Raw genomic sequence first — 12,159 nt, 5'->3', positions numbered from 1 at the left:
GTTTTTGCAAGTGAAAGATGTTTTTGTATGAGTGAGGTAGAGTGTTTGTGAAATGAGAGTGCTGTCTGTGAGCGTTGGGTGAGCGTGCGTGTTTTTTGTGTGTAGCTGGTGCGGGTGAGTGAGAAAGAAAGAAAGTTGGGTTTTGAAACATGCGCATGTTGAAAAGTAAAGAAAGCAGATGTTTGTATGAAAACTATTTTTAGCATTGAAAATCCCCTGGAAAGGGATGGTGCACCATTCCAAGATATACTGCAATACCGGGTCGATGCGTGGAGTGGACGGAGCAAGCCCCTATTCCATCTCCCTGCTCCAAAAATCAATTTAATATATGGTCCCCAGATAAGGGACGTATCAGATATTAAACTGATAAGAACAGATTTTTTTTTTTTTTTGCAAAAATATACTTTATTCATAAAATATCTTCAATTACATTCCAAACCATTTCAAAAACACCATTACAAGGGTACAATCCGGTTAAACTTTTACATAATGTATCACCAGGTGCATCAGTACAAACAATATTACAATCATTTACAGCCTTGAATTTTGAGCTGCAAAGCGTGAGGGGCTCTAAACAGTTTCCAGTCTCTCGGTGCGCTGTGGCAGAATGGTCTTAGACAGCGACCCTTCCCCATTGCACCTTTGCGGCAGCTGCCCCAAGCTTTAGTGCGTCCCTCAGCACGTAGTCCTGGTCTTTGGATTGTGCCAGTCCGCAACAATCGGTCGGGGACAACTCTTTGTGCTGGAAGACCAACAAGTTTCGGGCAGACCAAAGCGCGTCTTTCACCGAGTTGATGATCCTCCAGCTGCAGTTGATGTTTGTCTCGGTGTGTGTCCCTGGGAACAGCCCGTAGAGCACAGAGTCCTGTGTCACAGAACTGCTCGGGATGAACCTCGACAGCAACCACTGCATCTCTCTCCAGACTTTCTTTGCAAAGGCACTATCCACAAGGAGGTGAACAACGGTCTCTTCCCCACCACAGCCACCTCGAGGGCAACGTGCAGAGGGGGTGAGAGGCCTGGCGTGTAGGAAGGATCTGACAGGGAGGGCCTTTCTCACCACCAGCCAAGCTACGTCTTGGTGCTTGTTGGAAAGTTCTGGCGATGAGGCATTCTGCCAAATGACTTTGACAGTCTGCTAGAGGAACCATCCCACAGGGTCCACCCTCTCCTTTTCCCTCAGGGCCTCTAGGACGTTACGTGCTGACCACTGCCTGATGGACTTGTGGTCAAAGGTGTTTTTCTGCATAAATTTTTCCACGAGGGACAGGTGGTACGGCACAGTCCAACTACTTGGAGCGTTCCGCGGCAGCGTGGCCAGACCCATCCTTCGCAACACCGGGTTCAGGTAGAACCTCAGCACGCAGTGACATTTGGTGTTTGCGTACTGAGGGTCTACGCACCGCTTGATGCAGCCACACACAAAGGTGGCCATCAGTATGTGGGCGATGTTGGGCACGTTTTTTCCCCCTTTACCTAGAGGCTTGTACATCGCGTCCCTGCGGACACGATCCATTTTCGACCTCCAGATAAAGCGGAAGATGGCTCGAGTGATCGCCATCGCGCAGGAGTCTGGAATGGGCCAGACCTGCGCCACGTACAGCAACAGCGAGAGTGCCTCACACCTGATGACCAGGTTCTTACCCGCAATGGAGAGAGAGCGTCGCTCCCACATGCCCAGTTTCCTTTTCACCATAGCCACCGCTCCTTCCAGTTTCTAACGCATGCCCTGGTCCCTCCGAACCATATCCCCAGCACCTTCAGGCCGTCAGCCCTGACAGTGAAGGGGACAAAGGATCGGTCCGCCCAGTTCCCAAAGAACATGGCCTCGCTCTTCCCACGATTTACCTTGGCTCCCGAGGCCAGATCGAACTGGTCGCAGATGTGGATCAGTCTGCGCACCGACAGCGGATCCGAGCAGAAGACTGCGACGTCGTCCATGTACAGGGAGACTTTTACCTGAGTGCCTCCACTGCCTGGGATCGTCACTCCTCTTATGCCCGGATCCTTCCTGATGGACTCGGCAAAGGGTTCTATGCAACACACGAAAAGAACAGGCGAGAGAGGACAGCCCTGCCTGACTCCAGATTTAATCGGAAAGCTATCTGTTTCCCACCCATTGATTGAGACTCCGCTACTGATGTTAATGTAGAGCAGTTGGATCCAATTTCGAATTCCCTCCCCAAACCCCATTTTGGAGAGCACATCCACCATGTAGGTGTGCGATATTCTGTCAAAGGCCTTCTCCTGATCCAAGCTGATGAGGCAGGTATCCACACCCCTGTCCTGTACATAGGCAATCGTATCCCTGAGCAGCGCGAGGCTGTCAGAGATCTTCCTGCCTGGCACAGTGCAGGTCTGGTCAGGGTGAATCACCAATTCCAGAGCGGATTTGACCCGATTGGCGATGACCATGGACAGAATCTTATAGTCAACATCCAACAGTGAAATGGGTCGCCAATTTCTAATTTCCTCCCTTGCCCCCTTGTGCTTGTAGATGAGGGTGATGATGCCTTTCCTCATGGATTCTGACATACTACCGGCCAGGAGCATACTCTCGTACACTCCTAGCAGGTCTGGGCCGATCAAGTCCCACAGAGCCGAATACAACTCCGCCGGCAAGCCGTCGCTTCCGGGAGTTTTACTCTTCTCGAAGGACTCAAGGGCCTTAGTCAGTTCATCAGGAGTTAGCGGTATGTCCAGGCTCTCCCGCGTACTGTGGTCTAAGACCTCCGTGATAGAGGACAGGAAGGACTGGGAGGCCGTGCTGTCCATGGGCTTCACGTCATACAATAGGGCATAAAAGGATTTGCTGATCCTCAAAATGTCGGACCGTGATGACTTTACTGAGGCATCTTCTTCCTTCAGGCTGCTGATCACAGAGCTCTCTCTGTGTACCTTTTGGAAGAAGGAACGTGAGCACGTCTCATCCTGCTCCTCGGAGTGGACTCTGGAACGGAAGATGATCTTGGAGGCCTCCGAGGCAAAGTGCGAGGCTTGCTGGCTCTTCACCTCTTGGAGCTCCTCCTTCACATCGACCCCCATCGACTGCAGCCGGAGCAGATTCTGCATGTTTTTCTGGAGTCGGGAAATTTCCCTCTGTTCCTTTCTAGCTTTCCGGGTGCCTTTGAGGATGAAAAACCTCTTGATGTTTCCCTTGATCGCTTCCCACCCGTGTGTCAGGGACTCAAAGAGGGGTTTCACGGTTCTCGAACCTTTGTAATCCCTCTTGAGCTCCTCAATGTTCTCTGGGGTCAGCAGTTGCACATTTAGCTTCCATGCCCCCCTGCCCACCCTCAGGTCCTTCTCCAAGTGGCAGTCTGCCAGTAGGAGGCAGTGGTCAGAGAAGAACACCGGTTTGACGTCGGTGGATCTGACTGTGAATGCACGGGACTCAAACAGGAAGTCTATCCTGGAACGAATGGACCCGTCTGGCCACGACCAGGTGTATCTACGCTGCTCTCCGTCTGCAGGGTTGCTGAAGACGTCTTGCAGCTTGGCATCCTTAACTGTTTCCATCAGGGATCTGGACATAGCCTCCAATCTGCAGTCGGCCCTGCTGGATCGACCAGCCGCATCGATGATGCAGTTGAAGTCACCGCCCAGAATGACCGGCCTGGAGGTCGCCAGCAGCAGTGGGAGCTGCTGAAAAACCTCCAGCCGCTCAGCCCATTGTGCCGGGCCATACACGTTAATTAACCGGAGTGGAGCGTTCTTGTACATTATGTCATCTATGAGGAATCGCCTGCCCACCACCGCCTTAACCTCGGAGATGGTGAAGTTGACTCCCCGCAGCAGAATACCCAGGCCGGAGGAACGAGCGTCATTTCCGCCCGACCAGATCGATGGCCCATGGGACCACCATCGTGACCATTGCCTGTTGGAGCTGAACTGGATAACCTCACTTATCCACGTTAAACTCCATCTGCCAAATTTTGGCCCATTCACCTAACCTGTCCATATCCATTTGTAAATTTCTCATTTCTTCACTGCAACTTACTTTCCCACCTATTTTGGTGTCATCTGCAAATTTAGCTATGGTACCTTCTACTCCTGAATCCAAGTAAATAGTTGGGGCCCAAGGACCGAACCCTGTGGCACCCCACTAGTTACAGCTTGCCATCCACAAAAGACCCATTTATCCTGACTCTGTGCTTTCTGTTGGTTAGCCAAAGCTCTATCCAAGCTAATATATTACCCTTAGCTCCGTGTGATCTTATCTTGAGTATTAATCTTTTGTGCGGCACCTTATCAAATGCCTTCTGGAAGTCCTACATACTACATCTACAGGATCGCCATTATCCACTTTGCTTGTCACATCTTCAAAGAACTCTAGCAATTTAGTCAAACACGATTTAGTCTTCATAAAGCCATGCTGACTCTGATGGATTTCATTTTGACTTGTATTTTAGGAAGGTAGTGAAGGCATTGGAGAGAGTGCAGAAGAGGTTTACGAGTTTGGTTCCAGGGGCGAGGAAGTTGTGTTATGAATTAAGATTGGTGAAGTTGGGACTGTATTCCTTGGGGAAAAGAAGTCTGAGAGGAGACTTGATAGAGCTATTGAAAATCATGAGGGATCTGGAGAGAGTAGATAGGGAGAAACTGTTTGCACCGATGAAAGGATCGAGAAGGAGCGGGCAGAGGTTTAAAGTAAGTAGCAGAAGGAGCAAAAGTGATAGGAGCAACGAGTGGTCAGGGTCTGGAATGCACCGCCTGATAGCGTGGCGGAGGCAGGTTCAATTGAAGAGGGAATGAGATGATTATTTGAAAAGAAAGCATGTGCTGGGTCACGTGGAGAAGGCAGGAGAATGGCACGAAGTGAAATGTTCATTGGGAGAGCTGGTGCAGTCACGACGGGCGGAATGGGCTCCTTGTGCAGTGTAAGGATTGTGTGAATGTGGATGTAGACGTTTCCGAGTAGCTGTGTAAAGTGTGTGAGCTTTGAGGTGTGAGTTTTGAGTGTTGCTGTAGCAGCAGCAGCAGCAGCGGGCGGGAGCGGCAGCAGAGAGCTGTTTGAAAATGTTGTGAGGCGAAAGGTGCAGCTGACAGTGTGTTTGAGAGGTGTATTTGCAAGTGAAAGATGTTTTTGTATGTGTGAGGTAGAGTGTTTGTGAGATGAGAGTGCTGTCTGTGAGCGTTGGGTGAGCGTGCGTGATTTATGTGTGTAGCTGGTGCGGGTAGTGAGAAAGAAAGAAAGTTGGGTTTTGAAACATGTGCATGTTGAAAAGTAAAGCAAGCAGATGTTTGTAAGAAAACTATTTTTAGCATTGAAAATCCCCTGGAAAGGGGTGGTGCACCATTCCCAGAGATACTGCAATACCTGGTCGATGCGTGGAGTGGACGGAGAAAGCCCCTATTCCATCACCCTGCTCCAAAAATCAATGTAATATATGGTCCCCAGATAAGGGACGTATCAGATATTAAACTGATAAGAACAGATTTTTTTTTTTTTTTGCAAAAATATACTTTATTCATAAAATATCTTCAATCACATTCCAAACCATTTCAAAAACACTATTACAAGGGTACAATCCAGGTTAAACTTTTACAAAATGTATCACCAGGTGCATCAGTACAAATAATATTACAATCATTTACAGCCTTTCATTTTGAGCTGTACAGCCCGAGGGGCTCTAAACAGTTCCCAGTCTCTCGGTGCGCTGTGGCAGAAAGGTCTTAGACAGCGACCCTACCGCATTGCGCCTTTGCGGCAGCTACCCCAAGCTTTAGTGCGTCCCTCAGCACGTAGTCCTGGACTTTGGATTGTGTCAGTCCACAAGAATCTGTCGGGGACAACTCTTTGTGCTGGAAGACCAACAAGTTTCGGGCAGACCAAAGCGCCTCTTTCACCGAGTTGATGATCCTCCAGCTGCAGTTGATGTTTGTCTTGGTGTGTGTGCCTGGGAACAGCCCGTAGAGCACAGAGTCCTGTGTCACAGAACTGCTCGGGATGAACCTCGACAGCAACCACTGCATCTCTCTTCAGACTTTCTTTGCAAAGGCACAATCCACAAGGAGGTGAACAACGGTCTCTTCCCCACCACAGCCACCTCGAGGGCAACGTGCAGAGGGGGTGAGAGCCCTGGCGTGTAGGAAAGATCTGACGGGGAGGGCCTTTCTCACCACCAGCCAAGCTACGTCTTGGTGCTTGTTGGAAAGTTCTGGCGATGAGGCATTCTGCCAAATAACTTTGACAGTCTGCTCTGGGAACCATCCCACAGGGTCCACCCTCTCCTTTTCCCTCAGGGCCTCTAGGACGTTGCGTGCTGACCACTGCCTGATGGACTTGTGTTCAAAGGTGTTTTTCTGCATAAATTTTTCCACGAGGGACAGGTGGTACGGCACGGTCCAACTACTTGGATTTTTCCGCGGCAGCGTTGCCCGACCCATCCTTCGCAACACCGGTGACAAGTAGAACCTCAGCACGTAGTGACACCTGGTGTTTGCATACCGAGGGTCTACGCACAGCTTGATACAGCCGCACACAAAGGTGGCCGTCAGTATGAGGGCGATGTTGGGCACGTTTATTCCCCCTTTATCTAGAGGCTTATACAGCGCGTCCCTGCAGGCACGATCCATTTTCGACCTCCAGATAAAGCGAAAGATGGCTCTGGTGATCGCCATCGCGCAGCATTCTGGAATGGGCCAGACCTGCGCCATGTACAGCAACTGCGAGAGTGCCTCACACCTGATGACCAGGTTCCTACCCGCAATGGAGAGGAAGCGTCGCTCCCAGATGCCCAGTTTTCTTTTCACCATAGACACTGGATCCTTCCAGTTTCTAACGCATACCCCGGTCCCTCTGAACCATATCCCCAGCACCTTCAGGCCGTCAGCCCTGACGGTGAAGGGGACAAAGAATCGGTCAGCCCAGTTCCCAAAGAACATGACCTCGCTCTTCCCACGATTTACCTTGGCTCCCGAGTCCAGTTCGAACTGGTCGCAGATGTGGATCAGTCTGCACACCGACAGCGGATCAGAACAGAAGACGGCGACATCATCCATGTACAGGGAGGCTTTGATCTGAGTGCCTCCACTGCCTGGGATCGTAACTCCTCTAATGCCCGGATCCTTCCTGATGGACTCCGCAAAGAACAGGCGAGAGAGGACAGCTCTGCCTGACTCCAGATTTAATCGGAAAGCTATCTGATTCCCACCCATTGATTGAGACTGCGATACTGATGTTAGTGTAGAGTAGGATCCAACTGGATCCAATTGCGAATTCCCTCCCCAAACCCCAGTTTGAGAGCACATCCACCATGTAGGTGTGCGATATTCTGTGAAAGGCTTTCTCCTAATCCAGGCTGATGAGGCAGGTATCCACACCCCTGTCCTGCACATAGGCAATCGTATCCCTGAGGAGCGCGAGGCTTTCAGAGATCTTCCTGCCCGGCACAGTGAAGGTCTGGTCAGGGTGTATCACCAATTCCAGAGCGGATTTGACCCGATTGGCGATGACCTTGGACAGAACCTTATAGTCCACATTCAACAGTGAAATGGGTCGCCAATTTCTAATTTCCTCCCTTTCTTCCTTGTGCTTGTAGATGAGGGTGATGATGCCTTTCCTCATGGATTCTGACATGCTGCCGGCCAGGAGCATACTCTCGTACACTTCTAGTAGGTCTGGGCCCATCCAGTCCCACAGAGGCGAATATAACTCCACCGGCAAGCTGTCGCTTCTGGGGAGATTTACTCTTCACGAAGGACTCAAGGGCCTAAGTCAGATCGTCAGGAGTTCGCGGTTTGTCCAGCCTCTCCCGTGTACTGTCGCCTAAGACCTCCGTGATAGAGGACAAGGAGGACTGGGAGGCCGTGCTGTCCGTCGGCTTCACGTCATAAAATCCGGCATAAAAGGATTTGCTGATCATCAAAATGTCGGACTGCGCTGACTTTACTGATCCGTCTTCTTCATTCAGGCTGCTGATCACAGAGCTCTCTCTTTGTACCTTTTCGAAGAAGAAACTTGAGCACGTCTCATCCTGCTCTACGGAGCGGGCTCTGGAATGGAAGATATTCTTGGAGGCAAAGGGCTAGGCTTGCTGGCTCTTCACCTCTTGGAGTTCTTCCCTGACATCGACCCCCACCGACTGCAGCCGGAGCAGATTCTGCATGTTTTTCTGGAGTCGGAACATTTCCCTCTGTCCCTTTCTAGCTTTCTGGATGCTTTTGAGGATGAAAAGCCTCTTGGTGTTTCCCTTGATCGCTTCCCACCAGTGTGTCAGGGACTCAAAGAGGGGTTTCACGGTTCTCCAACCTTTGTAATCCCTCTTGAGCTCCTCAATGTTTTCTGGGGTCAGCAGTTGCACGAATAGCTTCCATGCCCCCCTGCCCACCATCTGGTCTTCCTCTAAGTGACAGTCAGCCAGTAGGAAGCAGTGGTCAGAGAAGAACACCGGCTTGTCGTCAGTGGATCTGACTGCGAATGCGCAGGACACAAACAGGAAGTCTATCCTGGAACGGATGGACCCGTCTGGCCGCGACCAGGTGTATCTACGCTGCGCTCCATCTGCAGGGATGCTGAAGACGTCACGCAGCTTGGCATCCTTAACTGTTTCCATCAGGGATCTAGACGTAGCGTCCAATCTGCTGTCGGCCCTGACAGATCGTTCAGCCACATTGATGATGCAGTTGAAGTCACCGCCCACAATGACCAGCCTGGACGTCACCAGCAGCAGTGGGAGCTGCTGAAAAACCGCCAGCCGGGCGGTCTTTTGTGCCGGGGCATACACGTTAATTAACCGGAGTGGAGCATTCTTGTACATTACTTTTGCTACGAGGAGGCACCGCCCACCACCTCCTCAACCCCGGAGACGGTGAAGTTGCCTCCCCGCAGCAGCATACCAAGGCCGGAGGAACGAGAGTCGTTTCCGTCCGACCAGATCGATGGCCCATATGACCACCGTGACCATTGTCTGTAGTAGCTGAGGTGCGGTATCGCACACTCCTGCAGAAACAACAGGTCAGCTTTGACCTTGGCAAGGTAGTCCAAGTTCGCCACACATCGCGTAGTAGATTTAATGCTATGCACTTTATGGATACCATCTTTACACTCATTTTAAAGCATTTAGTCTCTTACCAACCCTGTTGCCTCTGAGAGTCTCAGGCCTTTGGTCTGCTGCTGCATACCCATAGTGTTTAATAATTGCCTCACTTTGGATGGGCTGAGGAAACTGTCCTGAACCTCCCCATTGGCAATGTTCTGCTCAGGTGGTATCTGGGGGTTCGTGCAGAGAATGGGATTTGAAATGTCCTCTGTTGGAGAAGCTTCTCCAATCCTCTCCCCCTCAGGGGCGTTGCTGCTCCCGGCTTCCCGGAGCTGGGGTGCTCTGAGCGCCTCACTGCACCCAGATTCCTGGGGCTGGGATGCACTGGCCCCTTCGGGTTGTGGGCAAAGTTGGGGTGCGCTGGTCTCCTCATTGTCGCCAATGTTCTGGAGCTCGGGTGTCTCATCCTCCAACTCCCTAGAGCTTTGCCACTTCTTCTGCAGGTGTCGCCCAGGTACTTCTTCGTCCGAAGAGTAGCTGCCCTTGTCATCTGTTTCGGATGGGAGACGCCTCTTGCCAATTGTCTGGGAAGTGGCTTGGTCCCTTCTTAGCCCCTTCTTCCTTTTGGCTCTCTTCACCAGCTGCCACTCCCCCTGCTGATTTTCCGCTGCTTCCTCCTCCATTGATTCGCTCTCCTGAGGAGTGGGAGGCTCAGGGGGCAGTGCTGTTGATCGGCTGTCTGCTGCCTCAATAATTTCCTCCACCTTGTCTCTCTCTGTGTCCTCCTTTGTCCCATTGTTCTCACTGGGGGCCACGGTGGTTGGAGTGTTGCAAGTGTCCTTGGTAGTGGTGACACGAAGCATTTCTTCTGCTTCCCCCTCGTTGGCTTTGGCTGCCTGTGCATAATTGAGGCAGCGTTTGGGGCAGGTCCTGTAGAGGTGAGCTGCCTCGCCACATAGGTTGCCGCACTTAGTCTGTTTGCAGTCCTTTGTCTGGTGCCCTTCCTGTTTGCAGTTCTTGCAGAGGGCGGCGCTGCAGTTGGCCGCCACATGATCAGACTCGCCGCATGAGCGACATAGTTTGGATTGCCCTGCGTAGACAAAGTAGCCACGGCTTCTCCCGATAGCGAAGCTGGAAGGAGGGTGGAAGATGGTTCCCTTACCGTCGGTCTTGAGCATGACCTTAACCTGGCGTTTGCAATGCCAAATCCTTAAGGCGTCTCTATCCTTGCTGGAGCTCCCAACCTTGTCGACGTATCTGGTGAGGAAGGTGAACACGTCGGCGACAGGGTCGTAGGGGTTAGAGAGACGCACCGTCACCACACGGTCCCGTTGCAAAGGCAGAGCAAAGAACGGCTCCACCGTCACGATCTTCATCTCCGGCTGGTCTCTGTTCTCCTCGAACACCTTCAGGAACTTGACGCAAGCTGCCACATGCTTGAAAGTCACATCGAATCATCCAGCGCTGGGGAAGTCATGTAGGGAGTAGATCTCCTCCGCTTCAAATCCACATGCCTTCAACAGGATCCGCATAATGAAGAAGGCCCGATCCAAGGGTGCTCCTCCTTCGCTGTCCTTTACCGTCACCCGAACGGTGTTACGTACCCCATCATATGGGGCTCGACTGGTTATAGCAATCACTTTACGACTACACTTGATCTTAGCCAAAAGGCCGAGAAGCGATTCCATTTGCCTTCATTGTTACCTGCTGTACCTGCATACTAGCTTTCAGCGATTCATGTGCAAGGACACCCAGATCCCTCTGCGCTGAAGGATTTCTGAAATTTCTCTCCATTTAAATAATTGGTCGCCTTTTTATTCTTCTGACCAAAATGGATAACCTCACTTATCCACGTTAAACTCCATGTGCCAAATTTTGGCCCATTCACCTAACCTGTGCATATCCATTTGTAAATTTCTTATTTCTTCATTGTAACTTACTTTCCCACCTATTTTGGTGTTATCTGCAAATTTAGCTATGGTACCTTCTACTCCTGAATCCAAGTAAATAGTTGAGGCCCAAGGATCGAACCCTGTGGCACCCCACTAGATACAGCTTGCCATCCACAAAAGACCCATTTATCCTGACTCTCTGCTTTCTGTTGGTTAGCCAAAGCTCTATCCAAGCAAATATATTACCCTTAGCTCCGTGTGATCTTATCTTGTGTATCATTCGTTTGTGCGGCACCTTATCAAATGCCTTCTGGAAGTCCAGATATACTAAATGTACAGGATCCCAAATATCCACTTTGCTTGTCACATCTTCAAATAACTCTAGTAAATTAGTCAAACACGATTTAGTCTTCATAAAGCCATGCTGACTCTGATGGATTGCATTTTGACTTGCATTTTAGGAAGGTAGTGAAGGCATTGGAGAGAGTGCAGAAGAGGTTTACGAGTTCGGTTCCAGGGGCGAGGAAGTTGAGTTATGAAGTAAGGTTGGAGAAGTTGGGACTGTATTCCTTGGGGAAAAGAAGTCTGAGAGGAGAATTGATAGAGGTATTGAATATCATGAGGGATCTGGAGAGAGTAGATAGGGAGAAACTGTTTGCACCGATGAAAGGATCGAGAAGGAGAGGGCGCAGGTTTAAAGTAACTGGCAAAAATGCAAAAGTGATAGGAGCAGCGAGTGATCAGGGTCTGGAATGCACCGCCTGATAGCGTGGCGGAGGCAGGTTCAATTGAAGAGGGAATGAGATGTTAATCTGAAAAGGAAGCATGTGCCGGGTTACGTGGAGAAGGCAGGAGAATGTCACGAGGTGAAATGTTCATTGGGAGAGCTGGTGCAGGTACGACGGGCGGAATGGGCTCCTTGTGCAGTGTAAGGATTGTGTGAATGTGGATCTAGACGTTTCCGAGTAGCTGTGTAAAGTGTGTGAGCTTTGAGGTGTGAGTTTTCATTGTTGCTGTATCAGCAGCAGCAGCAGCGGCAGCAGAGAGAGTGTTTGAGAGGTGTATTTGCAAGTGAAAGATGTTTTTGTATGAGTGATGTAAAGTGTTTGTGAGATGAGAGTGCTGTCTGTGAGTGTTGGGTGAACATACGTGTTTTTTGTGTGCAGCGGGTGAGTGAGAAAGAAAGAAAGAAAGTTGGGTTTTGAAACATGTACATGTTGAAAAGTAAAGAAAGCATATATTTGTAAGAAAACTATTTTTAGCATTGAAATTCCCCTGGAAAG

General features: G+C 50.5%; 2 pseudogenes; both read right to left on the bottom strand.

Moving 5' to 3' along the window:
• Nucleotides 1-224: 224 nt before the first annotated feature.
• On the bottom strand, nucleotides 225-402 carry LOC144673722 (U2 spliceosomal RNA; annotated as a pseudogene).
• A 4,884-nt stretch (nucleotides 403-5,286) lies between these two features.
• LOC144673724 (U2 spliceosomal RNA) lies at nucleotides 5,287-5,464 on the bottom strand (annotated as a pseudogene).
• Between the last annotated feature and the right edge of the window lie 6,695 nt (nucleotides 5,465-12,159).

The sequence above is a fragment of the Cetorhinus maximus genome, unplaced genomic scaffold (assembly GCF_964194155.1).
Source record: "Cetorhinus maximus unplaced genomic scaffold, sCetMax3.hap1.1 HAP1_SCAFFOLD_453, whole genome shotgun sequence".
NCBI classification, from domain to species: Eukaryota; Metazoa; Chordata; class Chondrichthyes; order Lamniformes; family Cetorhinidae; genus Cetorhinus; species Cetorhinus maximus.
Note: the sequence above shows the minus strand (reverse complement) of the source record. Positions and strands in the feature narration are given on the sequence as shown.